The 20,392-nt window shown below is 35.7% G+C and overlaps 2 protein-coding genes across 5 annotated transcripts in view; one reads left to right on the forward strand and one right to left on the reverse strand.

Annotated features, from left to right (window-relative positions):
* Positions 1–20,392, reverse strand: part of LOC110440359 (protein YIPF5-like) — a 93,710-nt gene that overhangs the window by 38,904 nt on the left and 34,414 nt on the right. The window lies entirely within an intron of this gene.
* The window catches only part of LOC110440357 (leucine-rich repeat-containing protein 24-like), a 44,763-nt gene that overhangs the window by 7,165 nt on the left and 17,206 nt on the right, over positions 1–20,392 (forward strand). The window contains exon 1 of one of the 4 annotated variants that reach the window (XM_021483381.1): positions 11,155–11,497. The exons of 1 other annotated variant lie outside the window; for it this stretch is intronic. The gene's annotated coding sequence lies outside the window, so the exon portion shown is untranslated. Of the gene's footprint in view, positions 1–11,154; positions 11,498–11,536; positions 11,677–16,877; positions 17,154–20,392 lie in introns of those variants that run through there. 2 more of the 4 variants (XM_021483379.1, XM_021483384.1) reach the window with 2 other exon arrangements.

Genomic DNA, 20,392 nt, shown 5'->3' on the forward strand with positions numbered 1-20,392 from the left:
GCAGCCATGGGAATGCTTACATTCAGTGACTTTACATAATGGAATAGATAGTTCCAGATGTGAATCTTCGTATATCTGATAGACTAGTATATGACCGAGCTACAAATGATCCTGGCGGTTTGAATAATGGATGAGAGAGCTTCGGTCATTAGGTGGGATTGGATGCTAAAATTGCCAGCCTTACAGGTTCTCTTTTGTGATACTGAACTTGTTTTCTGTCACACACAACAAAAACAAGGCCTCCCCTGAGAGGGGCCATCAGGTGCATTACAGCTCTTTAACTGTTATGGCAGCTGTAAAATGGTTCTTAATTTCCTGACTAGCTGCTGTCAACCTCTGTAGGATATTAAACTGATCCAAATTAAAGAGCTGAAGAATCCATTGTATTCAGTATAGGGTTGACAAGGTACGTACATGTCTTTAACGACAGGTGGTCTCTCTAGACAGGTGGTTTCTCTAGACAGATGGTCTCTAATGACAGGTTGTCTATAATCATAAGTGGTCTTTTAAGTCAGGTCTCTTCTGACATTCGATGGGTCTTTCAGAAATGAGTTATGCAGTCTTCCATGACAGGAAATTTTTATTTACAAGTTTAACTCATTCACCCCTGAAGACACTTTTGAACTCTTTCAATTGAAAGGTTGGAAAAGGTCATTATGATATTTCAGGGGTGAATGAGTTAATACAAACAAACTATCTTGAGAGACCCCCTTTTGAAAAATGTTCATTTTACATTTTATTTTATATATGATAATACTGACTTGTCACGAACAAATCTGACGCTGAATTTGCATAAATAAAGGTCAAGGTCAACATCTTCTCTTTGTGAATCTAGTCTGTCAAATCCAGTAGGTATCACTGAATTATAGCCATGTGTAGTGTATGTTACATGTTTTGCTAGACACACTCTGGTACCTAGACAATTATACTGGAGTCTGACAAAACACGTTAAGAAACATCAGTGAGTTTTACTAAAAGATGCCTCCTGCTCACTGGTGGTTCTCAACTAGCATTGTGAACTTTATTCCATTATCCCATTCACCCCTGAATCACATTTGAACCGTACCAAATCAAAGACTGGGCAAGTCCAGTTTAAAAATGTACGGGTGAATGAATTAAGGTTCTTTGGTATTTGTAAGGAAAATAGACGAAGTGAAGTAGGGAGTGATTCTCAGGAATGAACCTCCAACAGATCCACATACATGTTATTGTTCATCTTCCCTGGGTTTCAGGACAATGAATTAGAACTGATGGACATAGCGTGACCAAATCTCTACCCAGTGCTGTGTATAATCATTGTCTGTGTTTTCGTACCAAATCTTATGGCATTTACAGCTACTAGTGTTACTGTGATTACTGTTACGGACAATTTATATTGTAACTTTAGTATGATGAATCGACCCAATCACAAAACAGTTTTCTGATCGAGAGAATGGACATGCAATGCCATATCCCAATGGTTTTCTCTCAATGACAATATACCTGAGAAAAAATACTGACCCATGAACAGGTTGTAAATAATGAAATCATCTGTATCATTATTTCAATGAGACTTTTAGATCAAGATTGTGAATAAAAAGTCTCCCAATCTTTCAAAACGGTATAGTCAATGAATATAACACTGTTGATATCTATAGTCCTAACTAACTCCCTATCAACAGGTTTCTAACGATTTGAGTTTTTATTTGTTTTGTATACGATTATCATGCAGGCCTCAGATGTGGTGAAAATAAAATCTCTTTAAAATATAAAGTTTTATACAGTAAATATAAACACTGCATAGTAAATATGTTCACTATATAGTATTATAAGCACTTAAGTATACAGCAAATATATAAACACGTACTGCACAGTAAATATAAGCTGGTGTAAATATAATATACACTGGTGCAGAGTCAACAAAACAAGAATCCTATGCACTGTAATGTATATTTCAGTGGTAATATCATTCATTCACTATTATGTAACCAGGTCTTTAATTCACTGCTATAAATATTTCATTCTAACTAAACTTCATTACTGATCTAGTTAACTTCAAGAGAGAATTTTTTTACACAATTGATGCTAAAATGAAATTGCATTTCCATGAGCATGTTGGTATTCAAGATTATTCACTAACAATGACATTACACAATGTATCAACAACAGAAAATAGCGTTTCTATAAGTGTTGGTCAATACCGTTTGGTGCAGGAATAATTGCTCTCCCACTAACTCCCACACAATCTCATTGAGACATTTATTTCCAGGGAATCGAGGCTGACATTTAACCAATATGACTGAAACCTCACACATTTGTACGTGATAATGGGCTGGGAATGGCACCTGACAGCCCACATCCCCCATGTTCTGTGAGACAGAACCATAAGCGATATCTCCTTACGTGAATGTTTTTTTTTTATTAAAATGTAACAATTGCATAATAGCTCAGTACAGTAAAATGTGTATTGTTGCAAATGTCTTGATCAGAATATTTGTTAACTTCTACAGCTTCTGAAACATTTATTCTTCCATATACCAATATGGTCACTATGCACTTTGTTCCCCTAATTTTATATTCAAGCTAGCTATGCATTTATGTCTCTGGAATTCATTATATGGATAATTTGGGTGGCAGAATGGATAAAGCACCCACATTTCATCAAGGCGGCCGGGGTTCGATTTCCTAATCAGACATGAAAAGGGATGGGCCACCTGCTCGAGTGTTTTCTCCGGGTACTCCGGCTTCCTCCCATATGAAGACCCCGCGTGCTGACATCCGGCCAACAAGAGTGATTAATATAAGTTGTAATAACTTGTTTCATAACCGTTGTAAAACAAATAAGTTTATATTGAACAATTTCCAATATGCTGTAATTGCAGCCGAATTAAAGAGATCCTAATGATTTCTGAAGATATCTAATCTCTTTTGGTTTCTAATAAGAACCAATCCCTATTGATTTCTGAAGCTATCTGATTCCCTCTGATTTCAAAAGCATTAACTGGACCTGATTGTTCAAAAGGTGATTAGCTTAGCTCATTCACCCCTACATATCTAAACTGGACTGCCCAGTCATTGAGTTGGTTGGTTTAAATGTGACTTTAAGGGTGAATGGGATAAACAACAATAAGTGCAAAGTTTCATTTTGCTGTATCTTGAAAATGCAACCACCAATTGACTGTAAAGTGAGCACATACTAAATATATGTGGCATGCAAAATAACAAGTTTTTAACTTATGTATTAACAGAATGATTTAAATTTGAAAGAAGTAATTATAAAGGGCAACTAAGCTTATTAACTTTTGAACAACTCAGCCCTGATCTTTCTTTCTATAAGATTCTGATCCCTAATGATTTCTAAGGAGATGTAATCCCTATTTACCTCTTAGAGGATCCCTATTCAATTCTAAAGATCAAAATTTCATCCCTCCTATTTCCACAGCATTTTTTTAATTTTCAAAGTGTTACTACAGTAACAGAAAAGATCATGAAGGTCTTTTTAGTATTCCATATATAACATCCTGAAAAATACCTCTGAGCACTTTATCGTATACCCCCCCCCCACCCCCCAAATCAAAATGAATTCTCTTATCTGGTAGATTCATCTCCCATCATGAAAAAACACCATACGACACTAATTTTGTCCTTTCTCCATCATCCCATTCTCTTATTGTCATTCCTGGGCCATTTTCTCTCATCAAGGAATGTTGACACAAGACAGTCATGTGTCGCTACGGCAACAGTCAGTCTCCCAGGACACACGATGTGTGACCCGTGGCATTGACCTTAGTAGTGCGGATCAATCACAGCACAATAGAAACACATTGTAAACAGACGTGGCCCAGTATGTACGTGCGTGCATGCATTCTCTAACCATGTGTCCTCTGATCTAATTATAGAACTAACGGCTGTGTCATGTTTAAGTAATTTCAACGATGCATTCTCCCTTGTTGTTATTCAATAATGCACTCCAATTTCCAATAAAATGGTTTAAATTTGTTTGGGTGTTTCAGAAGTAAACTTGATTGGTTCAGCATGGAAACTTTGACTTTTTCGATAATTTTCTTATGCAATTTAACAGACGCATGCATTTGTGTATATTGTTTTTATCAAATGAAACACGTGTCCGCTTCCCAATGTTGATAGAATGAAACTAAACAGAAAGTTTAACCGAGGAACAGAAGCTAAATTAACCATCATCAATTAAATAGAAAATATAGGTCACAGTGACCTACTTTTGATATATATGTGTATTATTCCTCAAGGTATATCCATCCACACATACAGTTTGATGACTTTTACACTTAAGCATTTCAGTTAGTGCATAGTCTAGACAAGATGTCATACTGACGGACCAATGAAAAAGGGAAACACTTAATTCCCCCTTTCCTTGAATGCTATGAGCCATAATAAATGAACCTCCATCCCCCACCCCTCTAGCCACTGAAAACAATGACAGACATACTGAGACAACCAGATAAGGTGTTGCTGCATTAGCAATGTTCAGCCGTAGACATCAGAAAATTTCAACAAGCTCAATGATATGATATTGTATTCTAATTAAATAGTAAGATCAGCATTGTTTAAAGCAGGAAGTTTTTCTCAGCAGCATTTAGTATTATAGATAGCAGAATTTACACAAAGCAGACATTTACAATTTCTGTATGCGTTTGACCTTCCGTTTGTTTTAACTACAGATTCGTGAAGAAAGTTCTTTGTTAGATTGCCCTGTCAAATTAATGTCTGTACCAAATCAGGATCTGTCCGACTCCTAAAACAATAATACATCATCAACTGCTCGACTTAAATCAGATTTTCCTGCGAGAAATAGAATCTTATCAGCTTCAGGAACAGACATACTTTTTGTTTCGCAGATTAGACACATCAGAAAAGAAACACATAGAGAGCATCTGTTCTTTCTTGACTTTTACTGGAAGTCTGTGCTTCTGATAAAGATTCTTTTAAATATGAAAAATGCATTAATTAATCAAAAACTTAGTGATACTGTTTACCATCACTCAAGTAAAAACTATTCTAGTTCTTGTGAAAGCTAAAGTGTTCTAATTTTAGAGCTCCGCCTTGATTTTCAAGCTCAAATAAGGCAGAATACTTACATGAAAGAATGCTGTTTCTGGTCTGAAGTTTTTTTCAGGAATTTTAAACTTTTTATAGTTCAATTTATTAAGTTAATGAGATGATACTAGCACATGCACTGTTTTATTTCTTTCATAAATTTTCAGGTTATCTGTGTTCTTGAATTTACTGTTAGCTCCAGCCTACCAAGTTATTCAAAGGATGATAATCATATGCAGGGAAGTAAACAAAGTGATTTTCTCATACTCTATGCATTAAAGAGACTATTTCAAACACTTCATTCTTTTCAATAAATTTGAAGGACATTCATTCCTCAAAACAAACACTTTCAATGTTTAATCACAACATAACTTCTCTCCCTCCATCAAATAAAGCCAAAAATTTAATAACATGTGTACTTTAATTTTTCCTTAATGTTAAAATCTCCCTCAAGAAATATCAAGCTGGAACAATTTATTCATGTTAAATGTTTAAGGTTGAACGGCGTGAAATGCTATAAAGATCTCAACATTTTCTTGCTTTCATTATGATTTTTAAATGGCAAATTCATCAAACAAGTTTAATAGGCCTGTTTTCTTCATTTTTGAATGTCAACAACAAAAAATGTCAAGAAACTAGTTTTTTTTATATTCTGGTAAAAGCTTAAAGCCTTACAAGTTAACGTCTATATTCCTCCAGGCAAGCACCGAAATTGACAGACCTATGATGAAAGCGAGGTCGTAAGTCAGTCAAAACCTTGGACACTAAAACGACCCTGGCTGTTGTAAATTTAGCTAACCAGGTTACATTAGAGCTACAGACATGTGCAGTTTTGTGTTTCCCAGGATCCTTGGTGGTAAGGAAATGTCAGGAAATCTACATCACCTAAGATGTATGACATCTTGGGCAAGGATTACTATAGACATCTTTATGGTAGTGTTTTTAGGCCTATTTCACAGCTAATAGTTACAGAGAATATTTTTGCACATAACCAATTACTTTTCTATCTACAGAGTGACTTTTGTGACACTTGTGTGACAAAGTCAATGAAACACGAAGAAACATTTTGGAGGTAGATCAGTATTTGATACAACTTTAATTATAATACAATTGAGCTACCAAATATACAGGAAATTTCATGGGTATCAGACACTTTAATAATAACAAAATTTGGTTGCATATATCTTCATAGTCAACATTAGAAATTATTCTGTTTTTGCAATATAGAAGTATTTTTTTGTCTGTGATTATTTTTGTACACCAATGAAAAAGAAATGGCCCTCAAAAAGCAGGTCTGGAAAATCTTTTTTTGTTGTTGTCATTCATGGGCAATACGAAAATTTTTTGTTTTCCAAATAAAACTTTTGCAAGTCTAAACAATAACGGTCTCTAACATATTATTGTAAATTGTATGCACCTTGTTCCAATCTTACACTTTCCTGATTATCACATTGTAATATTGGAGACATAGAGATATTGGCACTAATGGGATGGAATTAAATTAACAGTTATACAGAGAACCTGCTCCAAATTTCACAACAGAGTATAATTATAACTTTGACCTGTTCATAATAACATCCGACACTGTCAATCTGTGGCCTAACAGTGACGTTTTCTGAAGATATCACAATCCCTGAGCAGTCAAGGTGACAGTTCCACACGGAGAGTTCCGTAAATGATTTGTAACAATTCCAACAGGAAGTTAATGAATTCACAACAAATGAACTCAATTGTCACTTTTAACTTTCAGTTTTAATTAAGTTTCTGTAAAGAGTTAATGTGACCCAGTCAATGACCGGTATAACATCAACAGCCTGGAGGGTTACGGAGATGAGCAACAGATAAAGGAATGTTGGTATCAAAGACAGTCTACACTATATCTATACCTCATTAATCAAAATAGTCTGATCTAAGTACTAGAGATGTTCAACAATGGGTATGACCTTCGGACTGAAATCTATTCTACATGTAACTGGTCTAATCAATTAGGCAGTTAATTCAGCAAAGCGTCACTCAACCTTCAGTAAAACCTTGTATACTGTCACTGTTAGTCTAGCAACATTTTGGCATTATAAAGGGGTTTGACAACATTTTGAGGGAGATGCATAAACAAAGGAATTGTTAAGAAAAACGTAAGAGGGATCTTGAAATATGTTGACAGTATACGAGGTAGCAAATGAAATAAAGGAGAAAACGGAAAAAAGGGTACCTTGAAATACGTCGGTGGAAAGGGTTTAAAGCCATTTTGGTCTCTGTGGAGTATAACATATAGATAGATAGAGGTGGAAAATGGAAAGTGGGACATTTTATTGTAGTTTTTCTTTATATCTTATTGAGAAGTCATGAAAAAGATTTAAGAGGTTGTCACAAAAAGCTGTATACAGAATACTGTATTTTAACTTTGGGGTCATCTTGGAGTGCAATTATAAATCGTTCCATAAAAAGGTTGATTGCATGGGAAAAACGGTAAGTGTTAGTTAGTTCTTTACTTATTGGAGTTGTCTGATATTTTGTCGGTACACCGGTCTGAAATTGTCCCTACATGTCACATGGCCATTCTGATGGCCAAAGGACAGCACAGACAGACCAATCTGGAATAGATAAGTACAGTTTTATATCATTGCCCAGGGCCAGAATCTGACCAGGTCATAGATTCTCCCACAATCAGCTAAACTGACCGATACCGGTCTGTTACATTAAACCAAACACTAAAGAGTGACCAGTCGACTGTGATGATTTTTTACCTGATCGAGGGTGACATGGATGAAATTTAAATAATTCACCTTTGGTGAAGGATCAGTGCGATTTCACGCCTTGTTTGGGGGGCATAATTGGCTTTGTGACTTACTAATGACTGGACATGATGGGCTATATCTGGCCGGTCATCAGAAGAGTGGACATTTACACACCTCTCTATAGTCTGGCCAGGCGATGACCATCTGACTGGTCAGCACAATAAGAAGAGTGGACATCTATACACATGTTCTAAGTTGACCCAGTGAACTAGTACAACTGATGTTTTTGGACGATTGCATACCTGTCTGTTACGAAGATCTGACACTTTTTTTCGATTTTGGAATCTGTAAATTTTAAAATTACTTTAAATTCCTTTGGGAGACATGTAAGTATCTTTCTGGTATTGGAACTTTGCTCCGAACAATTCTATAATGGATTTTTATACCTTTTGCACACCGTTTTTAAGCCATCCTTCAGCTGTTGTTTTTAGGAATTTTATATTTCTACAAGTTTAAGTGTTTTTTTAACAAGACATTTATTTTTTTACGAAAAGTTAAAGTAACTTTAGCGTGTCAGTCGGAAAACTACAAACAAACTACTTTTTCAAGGATGAACTGAAGTGTGGACTTTTCACAATTGTCCAGTACAGACACCTGTCCAAGACAGGTATCTGATAATTGTCCACATATCTGAAGTACGTAACTGACTACATTTGTACACTTTTTTTGTGTTGACATTGAACTACAGACAAAAGAACTGTCTCAGCAATGTGAATGGGTTATTTACTACGCCTACAGGTAAATATACAAAGTGTATTCATCGACAAAGTAGTTACGTAGCATCCTCCTGACCACAATTGCTGGTGTTTGTGTTAGATAGATTAGCAGAATGGCAACAAACCGTCTTTGTTTATAAACAGTAGCAGCTACACTTATCTCCCTAATGAGTAGCTGGAGTGTGTACCTCAGGCTCTCCGGCTTAACTGTCTGATATAGAAGATCCATACAGATCTGTCCTATTCATTGCAATGTATCAACCCCCTAGAACAAAAGAAATCAAACTTATTTCTTAATGTTTTTCCTGTATAATCTGTAACCCTGTATAAACCAGACCTAATCTATTAGATCCTGGTGTATATCTTCAGTATAACTGGTCTAAACCTTAAACCCTGTATAATCTGTAACCCTGTATCAACCTGACCTGGGCCCACTTAATGTATAAAACATCTCAAAGTTAAGGAAAATCTCAAGCAATGTATTGTCTATGGGAAATCTTAGACTTGAGGAAATCTCAACAGTTGAGATGTTTTATACAAGTGGGCCCTAATCTATTAGATCCTGCTGTATATCTTCAGTATATATAACCCTGTATTATAAATATGTAACCCTGTATAGCTGTATATCTTCAGTATAATCTGTAACCCTGTATAAACCAGACAGTCCTTTTAGGTCTAGCTGTATAACTTCAGTATAACTGGTTTAAACCTTATTATAACCCTGTATGATCTGTAACCCTGTATAAACCAGACTGTCTTTTAGATTTGGCTGTATAACTTCAGTATAACTGTTTTTAAACCTTATTATAACCCTGTATAATATGTAACCCTATGTAAACCAGACTGTCTTTTAGGTCTGGCTGTACATCTTGACAGTATCAAAAAATCTAAACCTAACCCTGTATAAACTGTAAACCTGTATAAACCAGACAATCAACTAGTATCTTCGGTATAACTGGTCTGCAACTAACCCTGTATAATCTGTAAACCTGTATAGACCAGATAGTCGTTTTAGGTCTGGCTGTATATCTTCAGTATAAATGGTCTAAACCTAACCCTGTATAATCTGTAACCCTGTGTAAACCAGACCATCAACTAGTATCTTCAGTATAACTGGTCTTACCCTAACCCTGTTTAATCTGTAAACCTGTATAGATCAGACAGTCCTTTTAGGTCTGGCTGTATAGCTTCAGTATAACTGGTCTTACCCTAACCCTGTATAATCTGTAAACCTGTATAGATCAGACAGTCCTTTTAGGTCTAGCTGTATATCTTCAGTATAACTGGTCTTACCCTAACCATGTATAATCTGTATAAACCAGACAGTCCTTTTAGGTCTGGCTGTATAGCTTCAGTATAACTGGTCTTACCCTAACCCTGTATAATCTGTAAACCTGTATAGATCAGACAGTCCTTTTAGGTCTGGCTGTATATCTTCAGTATAACTGGTCTAAACCTAGTCCTGTATAATATGTAACCCTGTATAAATCAGGCTGTCAAAGAAATATTATGCACAAGAATTTATAAAGTCAACTACATATAAACAACACCAGATCAACACACCCTGAAATGGCATCATTTTACAGACCACGACAATAACACTGTGTCAAATCTCCTGAGCCTTTTCCATTGCAACAAATATTTTCGGATGTTTATCATATACAGAAGAATAAAATGGAAGGCTCGATAGAAAAAAATCACCAACACTTATTCCAGCATGTTTGATGTGTCTGGCTTTACCTTTGAAAGGGATGATTTACTTTTTTATAATACACTGTACATGTATTTATATAACCCCATTTTTTCCTGGCCATTTTTTTTATAAGCTGAGACCCCTTACCAGTTATAAACATTTTGTAAGATTAAAGAGGTTTATTTTTTTATAATTCATTTCTTCATGCCATTTTCCCCCGACCTTTTTTTAGATGAGATCGAGACCCCTTACCTGTTATATATATATTGTAAGATTGAAGAGGTTAGTGAACTTATGAACGGCTGTGGCACAACAGTTAGTCCCAACATTCCATACAAGAATTCATTAAAGATACATTTTTTATATCCATTTTTTTTCTCTCCAGTAAATAATATGGAAGACGTCAATCGTATTGGTGTCATTAGTGAAAATATGACAGTTGTTGTTCAAAACAGTTTTAATAGGAATAAACTTGTAAAGACTCGGTGAAATAAGTTAAGGTATATGAACATTGCTTAAAGCTATATAGGTTTATAATGTATATGGTTTTTCAGTAAGAGTGTAAAAGTTTATATACAGCCCAGCAAAGTAAGATAGAATGTGACGCCCCATTAAAAGGGCTAGCTAAAATGCTACGCTTCATTAGCATTTGCAGCTAAATGCTTTTAGCAACCTATATATAATTTCAGAAGATAACAGTTCCTTCAGCCTTTAACATCTCGTACACTTTTAACTCAGGCATATATCTTTAGTCTTTTCCTGTTTAAATATATAATAACCCTTCACCCTTCAGACATTATCAACACTAATAGCATTTAACAAACATCCTAATATCTTTATCTTCGGAAGAATGAGTTAAATTTTCAAACGGAAACAAATTGTTCTCAGCGTGGTCCTCTCCAGACTCCAAGGTGTGAATGTAGGACCCGTAGTTATGGCCCGTTTGTGGGAGTAAGGAGTTTAGGTCACATGATCGGTGATGTCTTACGGTTTTACCCTGATCAATAAGTGCTCATTGGAAGAGCTGAGTGTCTAGCACAGTGTATGGGAGAAGTGGTAGCAGCTCTGTATAGATCAGTTAGACTAAACGTGTAGTAGTGTCGGGGGATATCTAAATCAGTGTGTCTATCAGAGAAATCGTGTGGGCAGTTATATGTGTAAAATCTAGCCGACACACATGGTTTCACGGATAACATAAATATATAGTACACACATTTTGTACCAGGCTGTTACGATCACAGGTAAGTGTTATATATATACATTAGTGCGATATCTATATAAACAGGTAGAGTACATGTGTCACTGCAATGACTCGCTGCATACATGTATGTGTGCATTTAAATATATATGTCATGGTGTTTACGGGAATACGATTCAGACTCTAGGAAGACATTTCCGGAGATATGTGTGCGACTGACAGGTAATTATAAGGATCTATTAGAGAAGTCTTGTTACTGAGTTTGACAATACTATGTAAGCTAGGATGAGATTGTCTGTTATTGAGGGTTTGAGAGAGTAATAAGTAATGATGACAGTCTGTGAGACTGAGTTTGACAATACTATTGTAAGCTAGGATGAGATAGTCTGTTATTGGGGGTTTGACAGAGTAATACGTAATACTGACAGTCTGTGAGACTGAGTTTGGCAGACTTCAGGGTATGATACAAGGAAAAATCTGTCAAATATTGCTTATACTAGTTGTTAATTTAACAGTTTCATTCCATTGACAAACACAGCTTTGTCAGACACTGTTGACAGACTTGTATTAAATGTATGTTACACTGTACATTGAAATGTACAAAACAAGTCTCAAGTAATAATGAAATCTGTATTGACATTGAAAAAGACACCTTGACAGAACTTGTTTATATCCAAATCGAGATGTCACGTTCATTGCATTTCATATGCACTTTCAGATTAGGAATTTATAAACAATCTATAAGGATGATTTGTAGAAGGCAGGTTGAATCATAGATTAATTATCAATGATATAAGGAATATCCGTTACGTATACACTTGCTGTACTGGTGAACTCTTCAAAATTTAATCGTATAGAACCAGAGGGTGTTTGAGGTCCAGGAAACATTTTCTGGTTCCCAGTGTGCTATTTTGTTTTTAAAACCATACATTTTGACAGTTTCTCACATAGAAACTTCCCGGCACATTTGGACCCCCGGCCCTCCCCTGAATATCCTGCCCTGATCACCCTCTGGATCTAACATTACTACATATTGTTTTGCCAAGATGACAGGACATAATGTTAGGAGAAATTTACTATGATCATAATTCTGTGTATGTACATAACAGTAACCATATTACTTACTACAGCTCGCACAGAACTGACAGACTGTACATCTATATATACATGCATGTCACACATCTTGATAAAGGGATTCAGAAAACCCTTCTTTGTACCTGAGCTGGGATTTGTGCATGAAAAAACTGTTTTTCTAAAAGCTTTTAACACATCTCCAAAACTTAATTAAATTTACTCCTAAACACAGTGGCACCTATATAAACTGACATCTGCAGATGCAAAGTTTTGATAGGAATATAAAAGATTTTTAACTGCTGCACAAGGTTGCATGTTTTATTCAAACAGTGAAGTCTAGAGTTATATATTAAAAGTTCGGATTACACAACACTTCTTGATTAGTCAGCTGCCGATTATTCAGAACTGTAACACTGCATTAATTTAATTGTAAATGCTTTGTGACACCGCGAAGTCTACTAGGCTGAGGACAACACCTATAAATCTATATTTGTCCCACCTCTCACGTTAACGATATCATACCCATAAAGGTTTATGGATGGGTGGCAACCAAATAGAGTGCTATATACTACAAAATTAATATGATATCAAATTTTACCTTCAGATATATAATATACATAGTTTTTGAAATTTTACTCCCAATTTAATTTGTTACGATATATTCCCCCGAAACTCAACAAATATATTTGTTTAAATTTTGATTATAATGAAATGTCATAACACTTCACGAATTCTAGACACTACCATTATTGAATTCTTCATCCGTATTATAATCGGTATATGAAATATCTATCCTTATAATTTACAAGAAACACTTGCGTGGGCCAATATACCACATGTAGATTTACAAAAATGTGAAGAAAAAAAACATTCTGTACGTCACCATGAGTTTGGTTCATTAGAGAAATTGGCTATGTGTTTCCACTTAGATCCCAAGTAAACAAAAGCGCAAGCCAGGAATCTATTTCCCTTCTCGAACTTCTGTTTATGAGAATTCAGTGCAAGTGTTTGCACCTGACTTCTAACAAAACATGCTGTAAACATTTTAGTATCAAGTACATTGTAAAAAGATCTGTATTACGAAATTCTGTTGTGTAAAGCTTGGTTATCTTCCGAGTCAATCATTTAAATATTTTCTGACCTCAGCTTTCTTAACTGTGCATTTATTTTTGATCATCTGATTTCATACATATTATATTCCTAAAAATATAGTTTTTCAAATTTTGTAATGAATTTTGACATATTTAGGGAAACAAAATGTGCATATAATATTTCTGTAAACTCAATGTAAAGCTAACCATACACTGAATGCCTTAGCATTGTTGTGCAAGTTTCGTAATGATTCAATCCGATTTAAACCCATTACATGTGAGTTTTCTGCAGGTTTTGATTACGTTAAATATCAAAGCACTGTTGAAAAGTTACAGTATTATACAAGAGCTATTCCGGTCAGACAATTCAGCTATAAATAATGTTTTAACGCAGGAACGCGAGGAACAACAAACACACTCGTGCGGTTATGCTGATGTTTCCTGGTCAATAGGCCTCAGACATCTTCATGCTTCAAACACATCCCGATCAATTTGGCATCCTCTTGAGATGCACTCTTTCCTTGCAATGTAACACCATCGACTACTTTTACACAGAAGAAATAGTAGACTGTTATCATAAGGAAACTCTCAAAGGGTTTCAGGAAACCCATCCTTGTTTTCTGTTAATGTCAGAAATAATGCATAACAATTTAAAATCTCTCATAATTCATCTAAACCATGATATATGTAGCTTCTTATTTCTAATTGGACTGTTTCAATTAAATTCAGTTTTATGCTTTGTCTGCATATTTTTTTTATTGATTTTTTTTTGTAGCTTTGTTCAAGGATAAACAGCTATACTTAATTCAATAATTTCATTTTAATTAAATTCAAATCACAAACTACTTTCAAATTTATTGAGCTTTTATCAGAAAAATCATTAATAAATCTCTATCAGCAAACATTAAACAACATTAAAACACTTTATGAATAAATCATGCTTTGACAGGTATAAGAGCTCAAGTGTTTTAATCTATGATAATGCTATTACTCAAATAACTCCTAATAGATTGTTGGCTATGAGTATCACGGCCACCCTTGGAGTAACAGTGACTGGTTTCACAGGTTCCTGGGATAGTATTAGGAGATTTCATGGCTGTTTTCATACTTCACTGATAATTGGAGGATTACATCAACTTAAGTTATTCTTCCTCCAATCAGAGAAGTCCTGCTGGCAATTTTGAGCATAGAAACACATAGTACTGTAAGCTTACCAACATTTCTTAAACAAAGTTTACATTAATATCAATTTTTTCACATCAAAATTCAGAACAAAACTCACAAATATTAGCATTCTATAGATTCACAATTAGAGAAATGGAGATAAATCTATTTTTTTTGGAAATTTATGTAAAAAGGCTCCATGAAAATAAAAAGTTAGATCTTGTTAAGCTAACAAGACTTGTAACAATTGGGCCCTGATGGTGTTAAGGGCCTTCTGACAAGGCATTGTGGGTCATTACCTAACTTCTGTCACCACCCAATTTGTTACCTAACCCCACTACTGTTAGTGGAATAGAAACAGATTGGCCCTGAACTTCTGACCTTTTAATTATGTGAGGATGACTTCTCCCCAACAATCAATGATCATTTGACTTTTAATTTCTTCTCAATTTAGAAAATATGACCCAGGTCACACTTAATATGCAGTAATGATTTCTCCATTCCCCCCAACCCCTTCAACAGAGAAATTGTGACTTTTGTCATATTGACTGCACTCTTGTGGAAGAGATTTTTTTGTGATTTCTATAATGATTTCTCCCTTAAGTAAGAAAATCTGGTGACAATGATACCTCCGGTATTAAGTAATTTGAATTATGAGGATTTCTTTTACAATAAGAAAATTGTGTGGCAATGATTTCTATCTAGAACACTTAAGAGACTGAACTTAACTCATTCACACCTAGATTTTTAGATTGGACTTTCCCAGTCTTTGATATGGTAAGGTTCAAATGTGACTTTAGGGGTGAAGTTGTGTTGGGATGAATTCTTCCTAGAACATAGTAATTGTATGACAACTATTTCTAATATAAAATGAGAAACTTCTGTGTGACAATATTAATGATGTCTCCCTAAAATAATAGTTTGATATTGACGTGACAAAGATATCACACCTGCTCATGCAGGCCTGTGTTTCACCACATATATATTGTATATATAAATACAAAGGCATTACCCCGGGGTCTTCTATATCTCTCTCTGTACACCAGACAATCAAAATCAATTCCCATATATTACTTCATCACAGCTGATATGATCTGTCTGTGTATGTACATTAACTCTCTGTCCTGTTTGCTTGGTAAGTCTATAAATGTTGAAAATCTCTCTGAAACATTGTGTTCCAACTTACATCATGCAGTCACATGCATTCATATACATTGTCAACCATGCGCATTACTAGACTGTTGTTGCAGCTTTTGTGTTAATATCCAATGTCTGGTAAAGTTCTACCATTTCAGATAGTTTCAAAACTCCTTAAGGGCATATCCTACCCTACACATTAAACCTATGATTTATATCATGAGTTACCTCCCGTATTTTTAACACCCTTTTCTAATGATTTAAAATAACCTGGAGGCAATGTTTTGACGCATGTGTCACCAATAAATCCTGACCCAACTTCTTAACCATAAAAAATATTGTGGAACTCTCCTATAAATGAAGAACATGATGTCATATGAAGGTTGCCTAAAGCCTTAAAGTTTGTCCTTTGTTAATTGTGATAATAAAAAGAAATTTATTGATTTTACAATAACCATATTAACTGCCATATTTATGTTCATAAAAAGAAAAATATGGTTATTTTGTAGTCTGAGTATTAAAGCTCATTACAAATGTGCTAACATCAATGAATTTTTATTATGGCCCTAATATAAAACAGTGTTATTATTAACTTGTCAATCGGATATTTAAAATACCTCAGTTTATGACAGATTTTCAGACGTTTCCCCAGAGGGAAAGGAGATGAAAATTCCAATCAGGCTAAAGGTCCATTTTAAAAGGAAATACTTAATAACAAAAATCTTCAACAAATCACAATTTTTTTAAAACAGAATTTGAATTGCTTTATACGGGTATATAATTACAATATTGCCGACGACATTTACGAAATGGAAATCCTTCTGATCAGTTATGTAAATAAACCTCAATTTAAAAGATATTTACTACATGTCCGGAAATTTCTACACCACAGGATGTCAAAGCTGACAGCTATATTGTGCTATAATTATCACTGCACATGCATTCAGTGACACAAGTGCATGTGAAGTTGGCTCTTGGGTATCCTTCACGCCTGGTTGGACTGTGTGTTCCACCAGATAATGACAGGGACTATGGTATTGTCCCAGCAAAGCCCCCTGGGATTATAAATGTCAGACACATAATTACAGGAACTTGTTGGGAAGATCATATCCTGCTAGTACAAATGCATTAGTTTCCTCTCTGTACAAAACTCAGCTACCGAGCTGGTTGTCCTCAGTGTTTAAGACTTCTCGGATAAAATGGATTATAAACCAACTTCATCTTCATTATGAGGTAAGACCATAATTTAGTGATAGTTTTTCTATTTATAAAGATTGATATTTTTATTTTGTATTTGAACCATTCTAATGTGAAAGGAATCCAAATATAATCATTGGAGCGATAATAAATTGTTTTCCCTTTCTTGCTGTTTTTCCTCAAATTGTTGATTAATTGATCAACAGGCCCACAACCTCCTCATCTCATCTCTGATAAGTTGTCATCGTTAACTGTTAATGTGTAATTGATGACATCTAAACTGGCATCGGAGTGTTGTGTCTGTGTGTAAAGTCAAGGGTTAGGTGTTGTATCAAGTGTAATAAACAGCTGACCAGGGTCAGTGACTGGGTCAGTGACAGACAGGTGCCCTGCAGTAATGGCAGTTATATTTGGGGTGGGGCTCCATAGGCTGACTGATAGGGAGGACTGTTCGTTAGGTTTTTTTACACTGATACAAGTAAAGGCAGCAGACAAGTACAATATGTATGTCTCTATATCTGTTCTCAGGATTGGAAAATGTTTTCATGGGATGAAGAATGGTCATGTGTAGGGGAATTTTGTTTGTTTGTTTGTTTGTTTGTTTGTTTTAGAGGTTTTACATCGTTCCACTACTGAGTAGTTCGGTTGGGGGATGGAACAATTACCTTTATATACCTCTCTAAAGGAATGGTTCTTCTAGGGATGGGAGGGAAGCAAATGGGATTAGGGGAGGGGGAGGGGAGGGGAGAGGAAGGGGGAAGGGGGAAGGGGGAAGGGGAAGGGGTGTTTGATGTCTTTTTGTTGATATTACATAGGGAGGATGACCAGAATTATATCCTTTATAACAGTGATAAAGTGTAGAAAACTGTATGATAAATATAGAAATATCAAAGTACAACAGAGGGCTGACAGGGGGTGGGGCTCTGTGGGAGGGGCTCTATGAACAGATCCTTACTGACAGATGTCTGGGGTTCATTATGGCCATGTTGGGAGGGAGAATGGGGAGGAGAAGTGCAGTGCAGCAGGCTTAGGGTCAAGGTGTCAGTATTTATAGAACTTTCATCACTTATTTGAACAAATTAAGGCCTCCATTGTCAAGAAAAGCCATTAATATCTAGATGCTGATTTTTATTTGAAATGTCCACTTGTCCATTGTACCAGTCCCAGCTGGACATGAACACAATAATTATGGCCCATCTGACTGTTGATGGCCCAGTGTGTATAACAGATCTGGCCTGTTGTCTTCATTTCCCTGTAAAGTTTGCTACATGGACAAACATCGGCCCTGCCTGAAGTAATAATCCAACATCAAATTGATCTGTACCAGTTGGAAGAAGCATCAGTCTGGCAGACAAACTTCAGTAAGTCTACTACAAAGACCTATATATATAGCTAGAATCATCAGTCTGGCAGACAAGCTTCGGTAAGTCTGCTACAAACACCTATATATATAGCTAGAATCATCAGTCTGGCAGACAAGCTTCGGTAAGTCTACTACAAACACCTATATATATAGCTATTATATAGCGTCTACTTTCTTAGAATCAAGCATCTATATTCTATATTAGGGAATTCTCTAATTAGGCTGGCTACTGGCCCCAAAGTTTTTTGCAAATAATTTTTCAGAGCTGCATGCACTTTCAACTAGTTTGTACCCCCTAGTTTGTAATTTACGGTCAGAAATGTAAGTGATCAAAATTATCACAAGTCCAAATATTCCAGGGNGGGGGTGGGGGTGGGTGAGGCAGTCTATTGACAGGGCCATCAATCTCCCAAGATTTGGATTAATCGGTTCACCTGAATTCTCCTCTACAGTTCACTACCCTGAAAACACATGGGATTTAATCAGAACAAGATAACAAGTCTTTAGTCCAAATGATTTATCCTTATAATAAGCAGATCATGATCAGGTCAAACTATACAGGAGGCTTCTAAACTGAGCTGTGGAATTTTTACTCTGTCATAGAAGCCTGTGGTGTTTTGGGGATTACAGACTAAAGAAAACAATCTTTGGATTGTTTACCGGTCTATTCATGATCAATGCACTTTAACTCTAGGTAAACACATTACTGTACACCCAAACAGCTTGAGATAAAAGCCCGTATGATCATCTCCCCTCCCATGCCAGGTAGTCCGAGCTCCTGGGTGCAAAAGTCAATTGCCTTAAATTCAACTTAGTGACTGTTGACATTTAGCTGATATTCCTAGTAGATCACATCAACTGATTGCCCCGCAGTCCCCTCGCACCTAGACACACAATTCTACTGAGATTGCCATAACTCTAACTCCACTCAGTCAAATAGCAATTACTAACGATGTATCCCAATTTGTCAGTATTGTCTGAGTGCTCGTTGACCCGATTCATTAGCTCCTGTTTGCCTGTAACGCTAGGATTGCAGCGCTTGGGTTGCAGCGTGCAGGGTTATTCTTTGATGTGTATTGGCAGTAAGTATTCTGATATATGAATACTTCCTATCCATTTGACACTTGCTGGTGCATGAGTATTATCAATAAGTTTGTCCCCTATCGCATTCCTAAATCAGTCCACAGGCCATTCGAAAGTAATTCTAGCTGTCTTAGGTATAGCCTCAAGCTCAGATATGATACAATGTTTTTGCCTGTGGCTGGGTATATAAGTTTCATTTACCAAGACTACACCAGGCATATAACATGCATGTGCTTGTGCCAAATGTCTGCAATGGATTTCTTTTGTTCCTTTAGGCTATATATATACTATATATGACTTGTAAGTTATGATACATTTTCATGATAAAAGCTGACCTACCTGGTAATTAAAAGAGGACGTGACACAAAGTCATATATTTAAACTTCCTGTACCTCACTGACACGTTCTCCAATTATAGATTAGGATAAATCTGAAATTTTTGAACTCGTGATCAGTACGAAGCATGCAGACAGCATTCTGTAACAGCAGATAGCACCAATTGTCTATGTTAGCAAATGACACCACCTAATACAATCCGAGAAATTTAAACTCTGGATCTACAGCAATCACCTCAGGATTTGATTCATTATGCCAGCACAATACTGCAATACAGATTTGTCTTATAGACAGTTTTTAAACTTCAGATATTGAATTTATGTTCAGTATTCAAATTTAATGAGCTAGATTCTGGTACAATGTATTCCAGAACAAAAACTGTTTGTATATGAATCTGTGTGATGTTATGTCTACTACAAAGGAATATATAACATTCTGCATAGTCTCTAATATTCTTGAAGCTTTAAGGAACCCAGTGTTATGAGGAGAGTCC

Source organism: Mizuhopecten yessoensis, unplaced genomic scaffold, assembly GCF_002113885.1.
Source record: "Mizuhopecten yessoensis strain PY_sf001 unplaced genomic scaffold, ASM211388v2 scaffold11179, whole genome shotgun sequence".
Lineage (NCBI taxonomy): Eukaryota > Metazoa > Mollusca > Bivalvia > Pectinida > Pectinidae > Mizuhopecten > Mizuhopecten yessoensis.